Source organism: Schistocerca americana, chromosome 3, assembly GCF_021461395.2.
Source record: "Schistocerca americana isolate TAMUIC-IGC-003095 chromosome 3, iqSchAmer2.1, whole genome shotgun sequence".
NCBI classification, from domain to species: Eukaryota; Metazoa; Arthropoda; class Insecta; order Orthoptera; family Acrididae; genus Schistocerca; species Schistocerca americana.
In genome coordinates this window covers 466,792,711-466,802,975 of record NC_060121.1, presented here as the reverse complement: position 1 = coordinate 466,802,975, position 10,265 = coordinate 466,792,711, and the positions used below count along the sequence as shown (strand labels likewise).

The 10,265-nt window shown below is 41.5% G+C and overlaps 1 non-coding gene across 1 annotated transcript; it reads right to left on the bottom strand.

The window, feature by feature from the left end:
* Positions 1–5,831: 5,831 nt before the first annotated feature.
* Trnaw-cca lies at positions 5,832–5,906 on the bottom strand. Its single transcript has one exon. It is a non-coding gene; the product is annotated as a tRNA-Trp (tRNA).
* Between the last annotated feature and the right edge of the window lie 4,359 nt (positions 5,907–10,265).

Here is a 10,265-nt window from a genome sequence, read left to right as displayed (position 1 = left end):
TCTGAGGAAGATGTGGTGATTAGGTTCGGACATGATGATAGTTTGATAAAGGACGTCATGTACGAAAGCAGTCACCACAATTAAAGAATTTTTCTCATCGCATCTTCGACATAATTGCGAAAAATAATTTTAATCTTCACTTTATCACAATGTTCAATGTGACAGGTGCTTGGTGCGTGAGTTGTTGTTTCTCAGGATCATTCACACCTAGGTCATTGTTAATTTCAAGATATTGCTGACATATAAGGGGCAGTCAATTGAAGACGAGGCAGATGGAAAAAAGGTGTGTAAACTGTTTGTTACTTCTAAACTAATAGCCGTTACTGTAAATAAATCTATCACACATTAAGACAAGGTGGTTAATAGCTTTAGCTTCATAGAAAAATGTTTGCCGTTCTCTATGGAATCACGTTTGTACCCAGGCGTACACCTTTTCGTCCGAAGCAGATCGAAGACCGCGAATGTCTTTCTTCAGGAATCCTAAAATATGGAAAGCGCCTGTGGACTGTTCGTGACTGCATAGAGAATGCGTGAGGACGTCCCAGCTAAACTACAGCGTAAACGGAACACCCTTGGTAACATGAGATTCCCTAGGCAACACCAAACATTTTTCCATACTGGCGTTGAGCATCTGATGTCACAACGGGATAAATGTGTTAACAGTTATGGTGATTGCTTTTGGCATAACAAAACGTTTACTTACCTTTTTAACATCTCATTTTCATGGTCGGCCGGTGTGATCGAGCAGTTCTAGGCGCTACAGTCTGGAACCGCGCGACCGCTACGGTCGCAGGCTCGAATCCTGCCTCGGGCATGGATGTTAGTAATCTCCTTAGGTTGGTTAGGTTTAAGTAGTTGTTAAGTTCTAGGGGACTGATGACCTCAGATGTTAAGTCCCGTAGTGCTCAGAGCCATTTTTTGCCATCTCATTTTCATGTGACTTCCTCTCCCCCTTACATTTGCTGCTGAGGGTGCGTGCAGTTCGCAGCGTCGAGAAATGTCGATTATAATCAACTCCGGACGCTAGTACGATACTTGTTACTTGTCAGTCATAGGGATTTTCCAGCACCTCCACAAATAAATAAATAAATAAAAACGCCTGTGTACGATCACTGGCGAATATTCCGTAGTTTAATTAGAGAGTTACGTGTTATAGAGGTTGGAAAGGTAATTGACGTTTAAAGAAATAGTTTGCGAACACTTAAAACGCAACTGTATTAATTACACAATCTAACAAAAGAGTGAAGTACCCAGAAACTTCACGTGTTGAGAGGGGCAAGTAATGTTATTTCAACGATTGCGAATTGGGTCAAATTTACAGAGAACATGGTAGTAAGAGCTCACTTATCCGTATGACGTTGCACCCTGTCTAACCTGAAAGCGCGCACTGACTCCTCAGACAAGATGATCCACAGCTGTCATTACTGCTCCTTGATAGTCAGGTAACCGGCACTCGGACCAAGCTGGACCCACACATGTTCTATCAGGGATTTTTTCTTTATGCGGCTCGCCACGAATTCCTCTCCTGTGCTAACCTTTTCATTTCAGAGTAGCACTTTCAACCTACGTCCTCAGTTACTTGCTGGATGTATTCCAATATCTGTCTTCCAGTTTTTGCCCTCTACAGCTCCCTCTAGTACCATGGAAGTCATTCCCTGATGTCTTAACAGATGTCTTATCAGCCTGTACCTTCTCCTTGTCAGTGTTTTCCACATACTCCTTTGCTCCCCAATTCTGTGCAGAACCTCCTCATTTCTTACTTTATCAGTCAACCTGATTTTCAATACTCGTCTGTAGCACTACATCGCAAATGCTTCAATTCTCTTCTGTTTCAGTTTTCCCACAGTCCATGTTTCACCACCATAAAATGCTTTGCACCAAACGTACATTCTCAGAAATTTCTTCCTCAAATTGAGGCCTATGTTTGATAGTAGTAGTACTCTCTTGGCCTGAAATGCCCCTTTTCCCAGTGCTAGCCTGCTTCTGATGTCCTCCTTGCTCCGTTCGACATTAGTTATTTTGCTCCCTAGGAAGCAGAATTTCATAACTTCATCTACTTCGTGACCATCTATCCTGATGTTAAGTTTCTCGCTACTCCCATTTCCACTACTTCTCATTACTTTCATCTTTCTTCGATTTACTCTCAGTCCATATTTTTTACCTCTTAGATTATTCATTCCATTCAGCAGATCATGTAATTCTTATTCACTTTCGCTCAAGATAGCAATGTCATCAGCGTATCTTACCATTGACATCCTTCCACCTTGAATTTTAATTCCACTCCTGAATCTTTCTTTTATTTCAATCATTGCTTCTTCGATGTACAGATTAAACAGTAGAGGCGAAAGACTACGTCCATATCTTACAACCTTTTTAATCCGAGTACTTCGTTCTTGGTTGTCCAATCTTATTATTCCCTCCTGACATTTGTACATATTATATATTACCCGTCTCTCCTTGCAGCTGAACCCCATTTTTCTCAGAATTTCGAGCATCTTACCCCATTTTACACTGTCGAACGCTATTTCCAGGTCGACAAATCGTATGAATGTGTCTTGATTTTTCTTTAGGCTGCTTGCCTTATCAACTGCAAAGTCAGAATTGCCTCTTAGAAGCCTTTACCTAAAACTAAATTGATCGGCATCTAACACATCCCCAATTTTCTTTTCAATTTTATCAGGGATTTGACAGATATATTAGATCTGGGGATCTCGCTGGTCACGAGAGTACTCTAACATCACGCAGACATTTCATATGGATATGCGCTATGCGTAAAGGAGCGTTATTGTGTTGAAAAATGCCACCACTATACTGTCGTATGACAGGTAACACACGAACACGCTGGATGTCTGTGACGTACCATTATGCCGCCAAAGTGTCCTCAATGACTGCCAGCGGCGACCTGAAGAGTCCCGCTGGCTCGCCACACGTCGAACCCAGGAGTAGTGGATTAACACCGCTGTGCCTCTCTCACACAATGGAAGAATAGGACTTCCCTCTAGGCCTTCGCCGTGCTCGCTCGCCAACGGCGGTTATCCTGGATAGTGCAGAAACGCAATTCATCGCCTGAAACAATACTTGAAGAATGACATCTCCTTTCGTGTGTAAAGTATTTCATAGTAATTTACGTTACATAAATGTGTGCTCCTTTATTAAGGAACTATCTGAAGTCACCTAAGAAAAATGTAATAAGACTTGTATAGCTGTAAATTTAGATCAACGCTATAACTGAAACGAAAGGGAGGAACTGTACAGAGTCACGCACATAAAACGGGAACCTGCGCTGAAAGGATTATGAATGAAGAAAATCAACATGCATCATCACTTGCCTACATTTTTATTGTACAGCTTTATTATGAACTATGTAATTGACAGTCTAATTAATAGATTTACTTTTATTAGTTTAATAAGCATATTTCAGAAAGGAATTTAAAGTCTGTTAACAAAATGTTCTCTGCCAACATGCAAGCAAAGTTGTGCTCGTCGAAGCATGTTAACGAAAACACTTTTCAGTACTCTTTGAGGAATGTTCGAAATTTCTTCACATACAGTATGTTGTTTTTCAATGTGCCAAGTGTTCTGGGATCGTTGCGGTAGACTCTAGCCTTTAGAAATCCCCAGAGGTAAAAGTCACATGGTGACAAGTCGGGAGAGCGGGGTGGCCACAAGCCTTTACTAATGGTCCTCTCTTCTGTAAAATCTTTTATATATGCGAGCTAAGCACAAATCCGACGTATGAGAAGTTACCCCATCTTGCACAACATTTTTCGTTTGGAGTTAATAGAGCCGAAAATTCATTGTAGAGCAGGAAGTAAACATGGATGTTGACAGTGTCGTTGAAGAACAATGGCCTGATAATTCTGTTACCAGATACAACACATCACACACCAATTTTTAAATCGTGTGATGGCTTTTGCAGTATGCCATGGAGATTCTCTGTATCCCAGTGTCTTGTGTATTCTGAATTAACGTAACCCGACAGATGGAACCAAGCCTCATCCGTCGAAAACAGGAGGAACGCATCATGTTGCCCCCCAGCGACATTTCCCAACAACCAATCATAGTAATGCGTACACTTACCCCTGTTCGCGCCGGCTGAGTGGTCGAGCGGTTCTAGGCGCTTCAGTCTGGAACCGCACGACCCCTACGGTCGAAGGTTCGAAACCTGCCTCGGGGATGGATGTGTGTGATGTCCTTGGGTTAGTTAGGTTTAAGTGGTTCTAAGTTCTAGGGGAATGATGACCTTAGATGTTAATTCCCATAGTGCTCAGAGCCATTTGAAGCATTTGAACCCCTGTCCGCTTCTTTTATTTGCTGAACAACACTCACACGGTAAGGTTTCATTTTAAAGCTACGAAGGATGCGTTGACATGACCTGCGAGATATTCCACATTGCTGTGATAATTGTCGTGTAGACCTGTAGGGCCTTCCTTCAATGTGTGCTGTCACGTTTTCCACAACATCAGGTGTACTTACAGTCGCTGCCTTATTTCTCTTTGAATTAAAAACACCGCCTGTCGAACGCCACTTTCTCACTATATCCTGAACCGTTGATTTTGCAGGAATATTAATTTCTGGAAACTTTTCATGAAAACTGTCACGAACAACTTTAATGGACTCAGACCGCACATATTCTTCAACAATGAACACACGTTCTTCGATGGAGTAAGGCATGACAATGAAGTATACGGTTTATAACGACTATTTTCCGTATGAACTACTCAAACGCTACTGCTGTTGGAGGGTGGCAAAGAAACTGACAAGCTAGTAAGGCTACTCACTCGCGTTGGCATTCCGGTTCTGGCCGGTTTTATGTGCGCCACTTTGTATATTCGCATGTGTTTTTAAAAACAGAGCGAGGAGCGAAGCTCCTCTCACCGAACTATATATTCCCCACTTCTCTTGTCTCCATTGATTCGATCAGACATACTTTGTGTAAGCGTCTCGGTAGTAGATGTAGATTTGATTTACAATTAAATATATTAGAAACGGGCTATATTCGTATCATTTAAAACTAATAGTCTTCCAGCCATTAGTAAGTTGTGCGTTCAATACGGTTTAGGTAACATTTGTTTGAAAAAACTGGAACCGCGAGCCTCAGCACATCCTTGCAAAGAAACACAACGTGCCAAGTCCGACTGGCTTTCAGCCTCTGATTTCATTTGGCTATAAGCAAATCGCGTCCCTGAGATTATTTGTGGATTATTTAACAGTGAGTTGCTACCATTCTGAGCAAGTGCAAACTACGTATGATTTGGTCATTGAATCCGAACTGTGAATCTGATGCTCTCAGTTCTGTCAGATACAGGCTACAAAGAACTGATGGTGCTGTTAAATTACAACGGCTCGTAAATGGTAAAAACTTCAGGAACCAAATTTTTTCCGAAATCATTACATTCTTTTTAGATGTGTGTGAGATGCGTTTGAAAGAATGCGCGCCACCATCAACTACGACCGTTGTTCCACTGGTCAATGGGAAAAAAAATAAATTCATTTGACATGTTACTTTTTTTTTCTTTTTTTTTGCATATTTTGCTACTTTAGTCAAATTTCGGAGCAATACGCAACATTCTGCCGCCTAACGTGGGGCATGATATAAAATTTTGTGTATCTAATAGATAATTTATTGTCATGTATCCAGCTTATGGGAAGACAAATGTGATTCGAGGATATTGTTACCAGCATGAGAATTTTGATTTCGGACTGAAACGCAAGCTCACCATAACGTGATGGACAACTTATCAAAATACGAGTAACTAATGTGTGCAGAATGAGATTTTCACTCTGCAGCGGAGTGTGCGCTGATATGAAACTTCCTGGCAGATTAAAACTGTGTCCGACCGAGACTCGAACTCGGGACCTTTGCCTTTGGCGGGCAAGTGCTCTACCAACTGAGCTACCGAAGCACGAAGTTTGGAAGGTAGGAGACGAGGTACTGGCACAAGTAAAGCTGTGAGTACCGGCCGTGAGTCGTGCTTCGGTAGCTCAGTTGGTAGAGCACTTGCCCGCGAAAGGCAAAGGTCCCGAGTTCGAGTCTGCCAGGAAGTTTCAACTAATGTGTGGCTCATTCTTTACGTTTTATGAAAATCAATTTATTGCCTTGTCATAGTAACTTATAGAAAGCATCGTTGAAAGTGAGGTTTTCTAACATGGCTGCTATAAAGCAGTGCATCAGCAAGCTGGACTGCTAGCCATTCTTCTGTGTTCTAAATGAGGACCATTTTGTCATATTAGATTGGGTAATGTTGTAGTGGCGCATATGCACTAAGTGTATGGAGGATTCAGTAATTAGTCTTTCTCTTATTTCGCAAGTATTAAGGAGATTCAGAGATTCAGTTTCAGTTATATGACAAAGACCGGGAAAACAGAAAAATGGAGGTAGCTCACGGCGCACAAAAGCAAATTCCAGTCAATGGCGACAATACAGTCGAGCCGATCAAACAAAAGGCAGATTGCGATACTGAAGTATCAGAATCTGGCGTCGTGAATGTAAGCGACTTACTCCCTGAAGCGAGCGTAACAAACAAAAATTTGCGCGGAAGTTATGCCACCATCAAATTACCGTTGCTCCATTGCTGAATGAAAAAGAAACTGAAATCATTTGGCAGGTTGATTTTTTTAGAAATGTTGCTACTTTATTCAAATACTGGAGCAGAAAGTGTCGCGCTGAACTACATGCGATGCCACTATTCATCAATTAATGCTTCCTGATCACGACACGACCCCTAACGTAGCTCTTTGTGATATGATGTTAACGGCAGCCGCCGCATGGAACGGCAATCCCCTGGTTCGGCTGCAGCTAATCTCCTACCAAAGGCGGGGTGCAACACGAAGTTGCTTGCACAGACTCCATTATATGTTCCACAACGGTAGGCGAAGCTGTGAAGGGGTTATTGCGCCCTTGGTGCACGATACAGTAATCCACAATTTTTGTTGTCACACGTGATCATCGGGAAACTTGACAAAGAGTATCCCTGCCCTCATGTTCCCATGCAGTGCAACATCGGGTCAGTGCTACATCTTAATGTCCCAAAAATCTGAATACTGCACAATTCTCGCGCCGGCCAAACTGAGTCAGATGCAGATAAACACGAGTATGCGGCGTCTCCAAGTCTCTTACAGCGATCGTTCATTTGACGCTCTGTTCACGCACCTTACATGCCCTACCAAGCATGAGACCAACACTAAACACGAACAAACCTAATGTATTCTTAACAAAAAAAGTCACAAAACAGCAGCACATTTTCAGATGTTGTTATTTATTTACACGACTAGTTTCGGCATCTCACTGTTGCTCCTATGCATTCTATGAATGGAGAATCAGATACATCGATGCATGCATTACCGGAGCCAACAACACCTGGATTCCGGGGATTTTTTTCTGCAGTGTGTACCTGGAAGACTAGACTTCTCAAGATGGCATTAATGAGACACCGAAACAGGCCATGTAAACAGAATAACAACTTTCGAAAACATGAGGGTATTCGGATATTTTTCTTTGGTAAATATCTGACTAGCCGCGGTCCCGTATCCACGACGGACCAACAGAACTTTGGTGGTCATCTACCCGTCACAGAGAATCGCGGCAGTAATGGTTTCGATAGCCGTCGATGATGATGACGTCTGGTTTGTGGGGCGCTCAACTGCGCGGTCATCAGCGCCCGTAGAAAGTCCCAATTTTTTGCAGTCCAATCTAGTCACTGTCACGAATGTTGATGAGGACAACACAAACACCCAGTCCCCAGGCAGAGAAAATTCCCCAACCCGACCGGTCGATGGTGTAAACGTGCATCAAGTTACTTTGACATTCGACTATGCCTTCTGAGGGCTTCCTTTTTTACTGGGAAATCCAATTTCATCACAAATCGTTGTGACCGAGATATTTATGGTAATCGTATATCAGCTTCCCTGTCCTCTCTGAAAAGATTGCCGTCTGTGTGCTGAGTCATGTAATCACTCTTCTGTATGGTTTGCGTTATGAGATGAAACGCCCTACGACTACCCCTTCATCTACCAAAACAGGTGGAAAACATTTCCTGCACATCGATTTCGTCATGTGGGACACCACAGCCGCATATTTGTTAAAGAACAGTTGAAGAAACTTTCTGGCAGTTTCGGGCCGAGACTCGAATTCGGGACCCCTGCCTTTCGCGGGCAAGTTCTTTACCAAAGTTGTGCGGACGGATCGTGACTCGTGAGTGGGTAGTTCAATTGGTGGAGGACTTACCCGTGAAAGGGAAAGGTCCCGAGTTCGTGTCTCGGTCCTGTACGTAGTTTTAATCTGCAAGGAAATTTCAGTAGTTCACTACTTTCTCACTAACGTAAAAAATGTTAACCTCCTGGTTTCTCTCAAAGAAAACAGTTGCGTTACTTCCCAGAGTTCTGAACTCTTTTTAGTGTATGTTGAAAGGCAAAAACTGTTGTTACCACGCAAGCTGCAAATATGAGCTTAATGTCGAACCTACAGCTGTCAAGATCGAACTGCAACTGTTCGTTACCACATTCTCGGAAACGTCCTGAATCTGAATGCTGAAAACTTTGTTACATATGGACATCGATTCTCAAGTTCTTGTAAGTCTTACAGAATTTCATATTAAGGTGTTACTGTAGCAAGCTTAGAAATACAGGATACATATATAGAGTAATCCTGTGGTTAGAACCTATTTTTAAGTTACCTATTATAAGACGAATACGCCGTTCCTATTGAGTCTAGCATTACCGTATCCACTGTGCACTTATGAGCTATTCTTGACAAGGAAATGTGTTGGTCCTAGCTGAAAGACCATAGAAGTACCCGAAAAGTGGTGACACAAACTGTTATTTATCAAACATAATCTCAAATTCAACTGGTTCAGTTTTGTTCTTTCTTTGTATTCTGTTATTAAAGGAACTCCGGAATCTTATAAAATAAATAAAATAAAATAAAATAAAATATTAATTATGTATTATTGTATGATAGTGATTGGCTGTACTTAATATTTGCGTGACGTTTAATTATTCGGTATCAGACGCTTGACAATGGCTTTTTCGTAAATGTAATGTTATTCGTAGTTGACCGTGAAATAAGACTCAAATAATCGGACTTCGTATTTAAATCGTTTCCAAAGACTGCTGCGGTAGGTGCGGACTCAAATCTAAATCTCAATATTACAATAATTTGCCAGCCATGCCAAAACGTCGTACAGAGGTGATTGTCTACTAAACAAAAAAATTACACAGTTAGTTAAATCAGATATATTCAATGAATAAGCCTACAGTTCATAATCCTACTTACTTTTATAAATATAAATTCTTTTCAGAATCGAGTGCCTAGTATGGTTGCAACTCGCAGTAATTTTCTATAACATGAAATATGGCGGTGTGCCAGACAATAAACTAAAATACGTGCTTCTCGCACCACTTCAACCAGAGCTCTCCTTTCTTAATCAAACATACGAGTAACGTAATTCTGTTTTTGTTTTATCAGCGACACAGCGCTGCAGTTCTGTGCCATAGGCTTCATTTATTTCTCACAGATTAATTATTTAATTAAGATTTCGCGTTTCCGAGGAAACTCACGCACGGCATGCAAATGTGCCTTTATATTGCCCCCTGAATTGCGAGGCGAAAGGACACACCTGCAGACGAGCAATTCACCTAAAGGCACAAGAAAATCTAAGTTATCTACAACTATTTACATGACTTACATTATACTGTATATTATATACAAAATTTGAATGACGCGCGTGCGCCGAAAAAGTCCTTATGTTAAATGTGATTTGAGACTTTCTCGGCGTATTCCATTCGTGAAATCTTCTCGGGTGATCAGCCGAGTAAAGGTCCTTATGTTGGCAAAACAGAGTGCGCGCATGCGCAGAAGCGCCTGTGTAACTACGGCACTGCCGTTATTTCGTAAATTTAGATCACGCGGCACAGTATTGCAGTTCATATTGTTCGTGTGCGCGCGCATTTCTTAGTCGTTGCACAAAGAAAATATTCCACCAAGATTACATATGAAGACTACATTCTATGACAGGTAACTTAGTTTTAAAATTACAATATTTGTTATAATACAATACAACTTTAGATTGTTGAATGTTCTTAGTTACATAGCATTGCAATGAAATGCTTCAACGAAAAATGTTCTGTTGTTTCAGGTGCGTTGACCTATACACATCGCGTCGTTATTACAGTTTATATTCATCTACTGCACAGTACTGTTTCACAGGTTAGTGTCGTCGTGGTAAAGTTTTTTGATCACAGTAACATCGCTGTATAACAACGTG